Genomic DNA, 13,619 nt, shown 5'->3' on the forward strand with positions numbered 1-13,619 from the left:
TATCTATGCCCTTTTCTATCTCACGTGTGTCCTTTTGAAAAATAATGTCTATTTGTCTAATGTTCTGTGTTCTTAAAGGGATTTAAACCTGTTTGGTACGCCCTTTGGGTATTTTAACCTTTGATTTGCTCTTGACGTGGTTAATGTTGGTATTAAAACGAATAGGCAGACTGTAAAGATTCTGAAATTATGTTTAATACTACGATGCCCATTGTTTTTGATTCACTATTTAGTTCATTATTAAGCTGGAAATAATAATGAACTAAAAATTAATTTTTAGTCTGGAATGCAGGAATTATTACCTACTTTTTACTATAAAATAATATGTAGTTTAAAACTGATATTATGACGCTTCGCTGCACATTAGTTTAAAAATAATTCCATGATTTATTAGGTATTTAAATAAATGATTTGAATAACAAAAGCATTCAACGATAAAGACCTCAAATAGAAAATAGGAGGTCATCTCAATGACTCATAGACAATAACAAAATCGGGTCACGTGAAAAGAAGGGGCTGTATAAAGATTTGAAGACGAGGACAAAGAAATCACATATAGTTTTTTTTTTCAGTAGACCATACTGTACACTAATCCAAAAGTAATTTGAATAATTGAATTTTGTGGTCGGCGAATTATAATACCTATTATCACGAATTGAACTTTACTCGCTTTTCGTAAATTTAGATAGATAGATAGATAAACACTTTATTCACTAGTATGACACAAATACAGATGAATACAACAGAAAAAATAAAGCATTTTTCGTAATAGCAGTAAAATGGCGTTGACTCGGCATATGCCTGAGTTCCCTAAGGCGCTAGTTTTCAGTCAGCACCAACGAGAGGTACTAAATCTAGAAGTTATTTGTAATGAAAGATCTAATAAACGACTAGGAGGGAAATTGTTTATTAAAATAGTAAATGTGATAAAGGGTGAATAGTGCATCTAAAGCAACCTATTCAATATGTAAGTGAATGTGCGGATTTCAATATAGTATAAGTGTAACTGTAAGTGAAAATTATGATTGTGAATATGTTTTATTGTAATAAATAAAAGTGAAAATGTATATTTAGGAAGGCTATGAAGAAGAGTACATGGGGATATGATAACTAATATTAATATTAAAATTTCAACAAATTGGACTAATTGTGCAAGTAATTTGGCGTACTTAGTTACGTCATGTAACGCACACCCACACACACGCACACACTCAACATAACTCTGCACTAGGGAAACCCTGTATCGCGGGTGCCATGGACACACACATAGACTACCACAAATTACACCCAAACTCACAAGAGAAATAAATGTAGGCTCTACAAATATTTCGCCCGGCCCGGGAATCGAACCTGGGACCTCTACGTGGCAGTCCGGCATGGTAACCGTTTGACCACCGAGGCAGTTAAAACGCAACACTTAAATACAATTTAATTCGGCGTAGGCACACAAGTTTTCGGGGGACACCTAGCGGAGGCATTCGGAACTATATTTAATTCGAAAAAGTGGCGAAGATCTCTGGACGAAAGAAAGTGCCTAATCAGAATGCCTAAAAAGTAATTTAATGGAATATGTTTATTTCGAACAATAATTTGCATTTTATTTTGTAAAAAGCAAAGGATGAGAGTCATTAATTCCACTGCATCGAACAGGATAGAGTTACTTTAGAAACCACAATAACCAGCGTTTTTTACAGTTTTTTCATGCACGCAGATTCCCGTATTATGTTACATTTTAAATGACATTGTTAGTAAAAAAATGAGCATTTTCAAAGAATATCTCCTTTACTACTTAGCCGATGGAAGTAGCTTGAGGGATACGTGAGAAAATCCTACAATACGTATGCTGCCGTGCTTACGATAAGAACCGTGTCTATATGTATTTCAAACATACAATACAATACAAATATTCTTTATTGCGCGCGGACAAATACACAATAATACAAAAAAGTAATAATGACAGGTACAACAGTCGGCCTTATTGCTAAATAGCAATCTCTTCCAGACCACCTGTCTGTTGTAAGCACGGCAGTATGGATATGTAGGTGTTAAGTTAGAATGTCAAAGCAAAAGCTTTGAACGATTTTATTCAAACATAAATTTTGTTAGACTGCACCGAAAACCCTTGACACCTGTGTCAACTAGAAGTGGTCAGTTGTTTGATTTGTTAAACCAGACAGTGTATTAAGGACAATGACGGGAGTTTCGCTTCACGCAGTGGACGCCCTTGGTATCTATTCTAGCGATTAAGAATAAAATTACTTAAGGTACGGTGAAGTGAATTTTAATATGTATATCAGTGTCGGACGTTCAATACCTACTACTAAGTTGAAGAATGGATTTCTTTTTTTTTTTATGACGCCATGTGACGGGACAAACAAGACGTGTACGTGGTGGTAAGCGACACGCTTGGTCATAACAATTGCAGTATCGCTCAAAGCTTAAAATCGCATAGATCTGATGAGCATTGCCACTCTACCCATCTGAAAGTCCCATGTGCCTGAAATTTCACCAGTTTTACACACTTCAAAACCGAAACTGGTTGGCGGCAAAACTATGTAAGGTGGTAGTAGTATGTCCTTGGACGAATTCGTTCGCAAGGAACTGTACAGCTAACTAAATTTAATCCTATAGGAATCGTTTTAAATGGCTCCTTCGGGACTAATGAATGACACAGACAGCAAAATTACGATTAAAGAAGCCTCAGCGTTGCCAATTCAAATATGTATAATAAACCCATTAATCATTGCCTAGGAGTATATTTTAGCATAAATTTTAATTACTTTTTTTATACATATTTTCTATGAAAACCGTTGATTTTGGTGCTAGATACATGTTAATACGCATGACTGTATTATTGTTGTGTAAAGAAATTGACGACTAGGTACAAAATTGTCCCTAACAAGTGTGAAGAATAAAAATTTTTCAAATTATTTGACATTGTCGACCTTTTGTTAACCACAACAAAGATGTCAGTTATTAATATCAACCTGTTTCTCGGCTTTTAGGTAAATCACTCCTTCATTTCATTCATCAAACTAGTTACGTTGGTTTGAATGTCCATGCTTATTAATGCAATAACGTACTTTGCCTTTGCTACTTTTATTGCAAACCTGACTCTTGGGGCTATTGAACAAAATAATGTATCTAGACTTGTCATTCGGTAGCAATTTTTTTTACTATTTCATCTTACTGTTTGATATCTCTAAAAGAACAATTTAGGCCTATCCAAGGTTTAGCTTAAAGGCGGCAGTGCTTCCCTAGACGAACTCTTTCACAAGGAGCTGTATTGCTACTATGTCGGGTCTCTCGGAAGCCTAAAATCAATCTGGATACTTTTATAACATCAGTGCTTGAGCCTCTACGCCAATGTCTCTTAAACCTGAGACATTGTTTGAATGAAACTCTAAACTTTGAATTACCGTTTCGAAGAATGCTCTCTTAACAAAGCGATAAGAATTTGAGATGTTATAGAAAACACGGCCATTGTTTATAATTAACTGCTTTGTCACATTTATTTGGCCATGGATTTCCCCGTTTTCAATTGCAAGATCCAATGCGTAGGCATACAAGCTATGTTCCGAACATTCCGATAACAAATTGGATGCAGTAGTCATGACTGCATGCTAACTGTATTGTAAATGCATGAACTTCCCGCTGGTAGTACTGCATCCAAACTGACGACAGCATTCCGATGTACAGTTTATAAAGATACTACATTAATAAGGAATTATAGTAATGTATGACAGTAATGTGTTGTAATATTATTGTTGCCATTTTTTCTACACTTTAAAGTTAAATCTAGTTAAAACCTGTTTGTGATATGACTATCGTCAGTTCAATGTAGTGTTGGTGACAACCTTGCAGAAGTTGCAAGGTTTTTCTTTGGCTAAAAGCTACCCGTGAAGAGCCATGCTTTATAGAAGAAAAGAACGTAGTTCAGAATTATTTTTTATTTCTGCTAATCATCATCATCATCAACCCATTTATACGTCCCACTGCTGGGCACAGGTCTCCTTTCAGACGAGGGTTTAGGCCATAGTCCGCCACGCTGGCCCAATGCGGGTTGGGGACTTCACAAGTTTTCCGAGGGTTGTGAACCTTCTTCGACGTGCAGGTTTCATCACGATGTTTTCCTTCACCGAAAAGCTCATGATAAATTTCAAATTAAATTTCGCATATAAATTTCGAGAAACTCAGAGGTGCGAGCCCGGATTCGAACCCACGACCCTCTGCTTGAGAGGCAGTAGGTCAAACCATTAGGCTACCACGGCTTTGTATTTCTGCTACTACCATGAAATTTGGTATCTCTTCTTAACTAACCAATTTCTTTCTTTCTATTCGTTCAAACATTACGAGGATATAGGCCATACTGCCGAGTCTTCAGTAATTTATATTTTCATAAGCCAATTAAATAAAAAAAGTCACAAACAACCGGCGCCATAAATGAGGTCATTGGCTAACAAAAAAAGCCAAAAAGTATTGACATTCCTCTTTTATGCCGACACTACTTCGTTTCATGTCCCTGGTTATCGTATGACCCACATCCGTTCATATAATTGTAAAAATACAGCGATAAAGTAAATTGATCCGATATGTTCAAGTATAATTATAATTTTTGGCCACACGCACGTTTCGTTTGCACTTTGAAATGCCGATTGTCACTTGTTTTCCGAATAAATGCTTTTCATATCTTAATTGAATATCTTAACTTATAAGACTTATTAATTAAATTTTCTTTATATTGTAAAGACGTAATTATTTAAATAGAGTTATATTTATGATAATTGTAAAATCCTGAGTTTTCTATTCTTGCTTTTTACGATCAGTCTTATGTTTCTATGTGCTAGTATTGCGGTTATAAAATTCTTAAAACTATTAATGCACACCTTTGCTGGACACTTACAATATAAATAATAATAATAATGTCAAGTGCACATCAAGTTTGTCACTTAAGATGAATCAACTTTATGTCGCTTACGTTAATAACGATCCAAAGGGTCGGTCATACTTGATGTATTTTTGACTGCACAAAACCATATCGCAGACGCAATCGTTTCATTTTACGCAAACATATTCAAATGAGGACTTCATAAGAACTTCGCTATAATAAAACATATTACTTCAGAGGATCCCCAAGGAAATGTCCAGTTAAGTTACGCATCGTGCGTGCTTCCTGTCGCACCCCACAATTTTACTTGGCTTTTAGCGACTTTCTTTATATCCAGTCCAGGTAATTTTTAGTGTCAACTCTCGGTTTCCTGTACAATAATTTAAAGCTGTGGTATTACTATGTTGAATTCAATCTCAAATAAGTACATCGTTATTTCATACGTAAGCAAGTTACACTTGAAATCGTCATATTGATCAAACACCATTACTTCGTAAGGCAAAAAAAACAGATTCCTCTGATGTAAAAAAATCGTAGTTTTTTTTTTTAATAATATTAAGTCACGGGCGTGTCCATAACAGTTGCAGTGCCACTCATAGCTTTAAATTGCTAAGATCTGAGGGGCACTGCAACTGCGCCCGTCGTCCTGAGACAAGTTGGCAAGTCTCTTGTGCCTGTAATTTCACCAGCACTCTTACCTTTCAAAACCGGAACACAGTAATGCTGACATTACTGCTTGGCGGCAGAAATAGGTAAGGTATCAGTACTTCCCTTGACGAACTCTTTCACAAGGAGCTTTACTGCTACTAAATAGAGGTTGCTTTTTGCAAACAGACATTTGTGCACATTTAGCATTTACAAAATTTATTTAAAAAATCGTAGATCGGTATATGTATAAACGTTCGGTGTCACAATCTATATCATAAAGTTTTTGTTTCGCTATACTTGTTAGCTTCGTAAAAAGCACATTTTGTGTCTCATATCAAAATTGACATGTATTATAAGATTATGACAGCAGTTAAAATAATAAGTTATACCAACCCAACAGGGTTATAGTCTGTTGAGGCTAGCGCAAAAGGTGTTACACATATTGTTTCTCGCCAACATTATTTTAAATGATTATTATATTTGGATGCTATTTGCATGTATTGAATGTGAGTTACATGGTTACACTACCTGATAGCCTCAATTTTCCTAGTAATCTAATAAACAGAAAGATTGGAAGTGGTTGTCCAATTAGATATTTTTAAATTAATTTGTTTCATTTAAAGAAGTCCATTGTTCCGTAGATCGAAGTACGTTCGTTCTATAATCTTGCTTGAAATCTTTAGGGTAGTCGGACAGGTGGAAATGACGTCAACAAAATGACCAACTTCCTTATTTTAATTAAAGACCCTTGGAGTTGGGTTCAATTATGGTAAACTTAGAGTCGTCGTGGTGCGTTATCTAGCAGAATTTAATTCTAAAATTGACGTATAGTGGATATTTGAAGAAAATTAGCCGACGTAGAATTCTAGAGATTTTCCGTTCAATACCATCAGTGGGAGAATAAGTTTCTTAGGTAACTGACGGGAATAGTGTTATATGGACCCTTCGCGACTATCTTTCTACATGGAAAAAACTCATCATTGGATGGATAGCGGTTGAAACGAAAGACTGTCCCTAATTGCGACTGGAGGTTTCTTCCAGTGCACGCCATCTCTTCTTCTTTCTGCCACTTTAACAATGTCGTTAGACCAGAGCGCATTAGTTACCTGCCTGCGTGTCTGTACCATCATTTGTCTACAGTTCAGCAACGTTCTATCCCATCTCTGGTCTTGTTTACTCCGCCACTCGTCTTCGCCACTAATACTATAAAATTCTCAAGGCAAGTAACCGAAGTATCTTTTTCCTGATTCTTTATTTTTAGTTCCTATTCTTCTTATCAGTAACGGAAGTGATCTCAACGTGATGACACCATCATGTCTTTCTGGTGGTACATTTTGAGTGTCTCAGGGTCGTATTCCAGAACTCTACTCAATACTCAAGTCAGGACTTGAGTATTGCAGTGAGCACTGAAAATCATACTCAAGGCCTTGCCATTAGGGTCGTATTTCCAGTGCTTGAAATCATACTCAAGTCTGCTTAAATCCTGACTTGAGGATTGAGTAGAGTTATGGAATACGAGCATCAGTGACGTAAGGTTAAGTCTGGTTATTTAGTCTGACCACCGAGACTTAACCTGACTCTACTTCTGCTTGTAATTTGTTAACCAAATTCACTCTTAATGTAAACATGATTATATTCACTTTTATAGGATTTCACACAACAAAAGTGAAAACAAGCCTATTCTATGGCTCCATAGCTTGACCTAAGTGAAACAAAGTTACCTCATACATACGTAATAATATGTAAACATAGTTATCGGGTTTGAAAAAGTCGGGTTTATCAAACAAGTATCAGATTAAATTGATATCTGGCATTGCCCTTAAAAACTTACAATTTCAAGGGAAATCATTTTATCAGTGTGTGGCAGGAAATGAGTACTTGTCACGATTTCAGGATAATTTTGGAAACATTTGTTTTTCGATACTCAATTTTCACCACATGTTTGGAATGCATTTAGAAACAGGTCTCGAATTAAAGATCGTGCTGAATAAACGAGTACACTATAAAAAATACTGCCTACTTCATCACCATCATGGTTATGATGATTTATTGGATCCCATTAGGCTCAACTCACACTGGTGCATAGTCAAAGCGTCGCGTCGCGTCCTGTTTTTCAACTACGCGCCGGGATCACAGTTTGGTCGCCGCCTCACGGCTCCCAAGTGACGCGCGGGGACGCGCGTCGACACGCGTCGACGCGTGAAGCCGCTCGATTCCATATTTGCAAACACAAATTTGTACCTTAATAATGGGGAAATATAGATGAATATGCTATAGGCGAAAAACATGACGCGTCGCGACGCTTTGACTCTGCGCCAGTGTGATGTTCAGCCTTACCATGCCTGTTCGTAAAAAGTGAAAATGATTAAAAGCAAATACATATTTCGAAATGTTTTGTAATATTTTTTGAATTATATTATATCTTCTTTGAGTTAGCAGCAATATAAATTATATTTGTATTTCTAATTGAATTAGACGTTTGAAAAAGACTTGTAATTTTATCCCTTATAGTATTCCTTTTTAAAATTTCCCTAGTTTTACCATGTGCACTACATTGTAAAACACTTAAAACCTATCTTGAAACATTGATCTGCTTGTTTTTTTTTTCAAAGCACCCATCAGCTGACTGTTATTTGCGAAGTCCCCACATGCACAAACCAACCCTCTGTCCCGAATTAGTTCAGTAATTCAGCATCCGCCACACATTTGGTAACCCTCGAATGCTTTTTGTAGGCTTTTTTTGTAAACTACCGTTTTGAAATTCCCGACGTTTTTATGCAATATGGATCAATAGTTTGAACTATGTAGTTCTTCTTGCAAGACCGACAGCTCGTTAAGTTCTATTGTAGAAAAGCTCTTCAGGCTTGGCTTCTCATGGCGCGGTTCTTGTATCTTAATTATTTCTCAGATATAGCCGATGACATCTTGTCTTCTTTTAAAATGTAAATTCTAACTTTGCACTTCTTTATAAAGACAGTAATCTTTACAGATTAAACTTGCTTAAACGTTTATAGAGTCTGACCTATCCGTCGGAAAAAAAAAACTAAATTTTCTTTGTTCCTTTACACCTGCTTACATTTACTTGTATTGCATCACACATTCTCAGAGGGTAAATTACCTGATGTTTTGTCCTTTTCACTCATTCGTTTTACCCATATTTTTTGTCCTCGCTGCGAGCCCAAGGGTTTTTGTCCCTTCACCCTTACGCGTACGCGCATGTTGTAGGAGTGTTAGTGAGAGGTTTAGTGTGCGTGCACAAGGGCTTCTTACAATCAATACAGTCTTGTTCCAACTTTAGTGCAGTGTGCGCCGTGATGTGCGTTTCGGGAGTGTTTTGGCGGGAAAACCAGAAATAACCAGTTTTATGTAGAAAGAAGCAGCTATGAATAGTAAAATTTGCAGTAAAATATGGTTATAGTGAATTATGGAGAATATTAGGAGGGTAGGGATTGTCTTCAATTTGTTTTTGGATAAATCGGCGTGATGTTATATGAGTGAGTATTCCATATTACCATATTTATCCCTATTATAATAATAATTGTCCGTCTGAATTTTAAAATACAGAAATATGTTTAGTACGTTGCAGAAAATAAAAGGTCGCATCTTAAAAGTGGATTTCATTTATAACTACAATTTAATTTCCATTTATACGTCAGGCAAAAACCTGTTTCAAATAATAAATAAGTTGAAAACAAAAGCCGACTAATTGTCGTGAATTATGTTCATTCAAGTGAAAGAAAAGTACAAGGTGAATGGTTCAATAACTTTTGAAGAAAACGGTATTAATATGTTATTGTGTAGTTGCAAATTATAATAGGTACCTATTAATTAATCACTGCGATGTAGTTGCTGTCTATATTCTCAACAATCGTGAAAAATTTACTTCAATCGCGAATAAAAAGCCTTAATAATAAATGCAGTAGTCCTATTCATTCAGGCCAAGTTCAGGCAATCTTGTATATGTGGCACCGACCGAAGAGGTACATACCTAGGTTATTTTTAACTCAAACAAAACGTACCTCCATGGTCACACCAGCGAAGTTGTGAACAAATACGTTGCCGAACTTAGAGCCACGCTTGTAAATCGTGTCCATACGTATTATAAACTTTGTAACAATATATCGCCAATGAATGAGGACTAAAACTCGTTTGTATCAGCTGATAAGTCGGCTGGCATGCATAAATTTTAACTACTTTTGTTTTTTTAATCGCACTTTTGTCGTTCTTACCGCATCGAATGGACGCGATTCGAGAATTATACTTTGGAAACCGGTACATGTTCCAGATATTAATGTGGAGACGGCAGACATGGAATGCTAAACAAAATATAGGTAAACATTCTTAAATCGAGGTGCAATAAGGTGTAAAATAGAATAATAGATTTTTTGACAGCGTATTGAACAGATTCCTGGAAGTGTTGCAAAAGAGCGGGGTGAACAATTTTGATGGCGCCAATTGCCATGTGATTTTTATTTGCACGTGGTGGTGTACGTATTTGACAAGTTTTGAAACGTATAGTATTCATGTTTACAGTTTAATTCAGTTTAGCATTCAGAAACTATATTTAACAATTGAGGATATAATATATCTTATATATTATATATAATATAATTCAAAAACATTTGTGACAAAGCCAGAACGATATTGTTCCATGGGCACACAAAAAATAAAATCAGAAGTGGACTAACAAATTTCTTGCTCACGCCTAACAATTCTTCTTTTCTTATCAAACAATCAGACCAGTAGATCTTTTAACTCTTTAGTTTTTCTCAATGAACGCTCGTGTCGTACAGTAATAATATCAAGTCACGAAAACTTGTCGAGAATTTAGATATATCTGTTCAAGTATATTTGGTTGAGTATATAAGAAATCCTGTTTGATCCTGAGGTGCCTCTTTTAAAAATATCTACACGTTTGTTGACGTAATCCTTCCTGGGGCCTCAAAGGAGAACTATGGCGGTTTTGTTTAAGATTTCAAATCCAGAGATTGGTTTAATGTCTTGTGAGATGATAAATGGATACGTTTATTGCGCGTATTCGATTTAACGTAAAGTTCTTGGGAAAAAAAGCAGTCGAGGTGGGAATTTTTATTATAATAATAGAAAAATATATAGCTATAATAAGAGGCGGTATCATAACAAATATAGTCCTCATGGAATAGACAATCGGACAATAATGTAGAAAATTCAAAATGTAGTTAAAAAGAACTTTGTACTCGGTATCGAAAAACCCGAGAAAAACGAGGTTCGAGACCACACTCTAGTAGTAGTAGCTCCTTGAGAAAGAGTTCTTCCAGGGAAGTATTGCTACCTTACCTATTTCTACCGCCAAGCTGTAATGTGAGCATTATTGCGTTCCGGTTTGGAAGGGTAAGGGTGCTGGTGAAATTACAGGCACCATAGACTTGTCAACTTATGTCTCAGGGTGACGGACACACTGGCAGTGCCCCTAAGATCATTGCCATTAAAAGCTCTAAGTGGCACTGCAACTGTTATGGATAGGCGTGTCGTTTACTACTAGGCGCACGACTTGTTCGTCCCGTCATTTGGTATTATAAAAAAAAAACCACATTCAAAACACAACGTCATTTGGTATTATAAAAAAAATACTACATTCAAAATTTAATATTTTAGTCTTCTAGTTTACACTGAATTAAAACATAAAGTCATATTGATTTTTTTTTTCATTTTATAGTGGTTACGTGAGGTACAAAAGGAGTTTAATGTAGTTCCAATAGTGAGGACATGATTTTATTCCTATTGTTCTTCAATCTCTACAGATCATACTAAGCTCTACAGTGTTGCCATGTCCATGTAACCAAAATTGCTGTTGGTTTAGTAGATTTTTAATACTGTGTAAATGATTTAAAAGTCTAGATATTCCCGAGACTGAAAACATTAGTCTCGAGTTTCGAATATGCTAAAATATGTCGAGACTAGCGAAGACCGAAGTCGCGATTCTTGAGACAAAATTCCAATACTAGTACACTTCCCTACAAATATATGTGTATACTTTATTCTTTATTTAATATATTAAAGGAAAATCCGACTCCTAAAAGCTCTTGTAATATCACAAAAATTATAATGGTACCAAATAAGATGAAATGTTTTAAAATTTTACTTCTTCGATAAAAATCGCATAAATCTTATCTTCAATCATGACTTAATTTTTAAGACACCGGCTAAAAACAAGTTCGTCATCACTAAATATACTTATGACATTTTTAAGGCCCTAAGAGCAAACAAATTGTAGCAGAAGTGAAGTTCATTCAACTTAATAAATACACGTGTCTCTGGTGTCTATAAAAGATATATTACTTCCACCGCAGTTTTTATAAAAAAAAACTTATAAAGTCATGGTTATCGCACGTTAAAAGAAACAAAAAATTTGTTTTAATAAAAGTAAATTGTTAACTCGTGAGACCGTTATCATCCTTGATAGAATAATAGACCTGGCGCTTCGCTGATACAGTTCATGTGATTAAATGATTTATAGTTATGATATCAAATCGTCCCGTGTTATACATTTTCCTGGGTATATAAAATAGTGAGGGGTCAAAAGAAATAACGACTTGTACTGTATATCAGCGGACATATAAAGTTACATGAGATAAGACGAAAGAACGAGATGCGCATATTCATAAATTTTAAATGAATGAAATAGTATTGTTATAATCATTACTACAAAGATCGAACTCATTCGTTCTGGTTGCATTCGAACCAGCTCCTTCAACATACTGTGCCTGATGCGCTCCCAACTAAGCTGCGGAACGAACCAGCAGACGTTACGAAGTTTTGTATGTACTTTTTGTTTTTAACGAGTTTTTGCCGTAGCGCCGTCTGTGAGAAATCTATGAAAGGTTTTCTTCACTCACTCAGGTACCTTTACAGCTATCGGCGGACTAGAGATGTCGCTATAAGGCGAGTCACCGGAAGAGATATGGGAAAAACTGTTTTGCTAGATCAAATGATTTAGGTATTTATTATTAAATAACGGTCTTACAAAAAATATACGATACACTTAAGGATATTGTCTAAAGAATGTGCTAATGTGTTACACGATAGAATGTGCTTTATCCGATCATATAAAATCCTGAAACAGGCTAAAATTAAAGTCTAAGCCAAATTATTTAAGAATAAAATATCTAACTTTGTATATATAATTTTTACATGGAGATAATTTATCTTTAATTATTATAGAGAACCTGCAAAATTTTGGTTTTCAACAGAAGCCCTATTAGTTATTAAATTCACATTTATCCCAAAATTTGTAATTGTCCAGCGGTTTAACGACACGCCGCGTCACCCGTTGCCCCGTCGTCCTTGTCGACGTCGGATCTGTGTCAAATTTTCTCCACCTGTTCATATTTTATTCGTATTAATTTACAGCGTGCGGAGTGTGGGACGCGACTAGCGACCCCCCACACCTCACCTCCTAAAATCTAGGCTCGCGTTGAGATACCTCACCTTAATAATAACAATATTAAGTTTATTGAATATTACAATGTTTTACTACCATGGGTATTCTTTAATTTTGTCGAACAGCTTGTGAGATACTGAATGTTCAGAGTCGAGAACTGCAAATAAATTTACTATAAGATGGGCACATGTCCAAATCATAAAATCTGTTCTACTTCGTAACTCAATGGTTCTGCAATGAAACAGAAAGTGGAATAAGCGAGGAGTCGTGCTCGTAGAAAGTGAATTTGTTCATTGACATCACATCTACAGCCATTTCCGTTCCAAGTTGAATGTTCGATCGATTGAACCATACTGTATTATCAAATGAATGAATGGATTGATTTGTAAATTGTTAACAATGAATGTTCAATAATAAATGGCATATTGTTGATTTGAATAAATATAATTTGGTATTTTACGTCCATGCATTAGTGGGTTTGGTTGACGCTACATATGAGACTAGCTTCTGGAATAGCAATAGGGTAAAATATATAATTTTAAGTAAATACTATACATAATATTATGTTCTCAAAAGTAAAACATTGAAAAAAGAATTAATGTATAAGTTTTCCTTATAATTGCTATAGGTAGTGCAAAGTACTTACCTATGTTTGTATGTATT

The 13,619-nt window shown here is 35.5% G+C and overlaps 1 protein-coding gene across 4 annotated transcripts in view; it reads left to right on the forward strand.

The window, feature by feature from the left end:
• LOC113227399 (myb protein) overlaps positions 1-13,619 on the forward strand; it is a 72,962-nt gene that overhangs the window by 27,303 nt on the left and 32,040 nt on the right. The gene's annotated exons all lie outside the window — the stretch shown is intronic.

The sequence above is a fragment of the Hyposmocoma kahamanoa genome, unplaced genomic scaffold (genome assembly GCF_003589595.1).
Source record: "Hyposmocoma kahamanoa isolate Upper Pololo Valley unplaced genomic scaffold, ASM358959v1 210, whole genome shotgun sequence".
NCBI lineage: Eukaryota > Metazoa > Arthropoda > Insecta > Lepidoptera > Cosmopterigidae > Hyposmocoma > Hyposmocoma kahamanoa.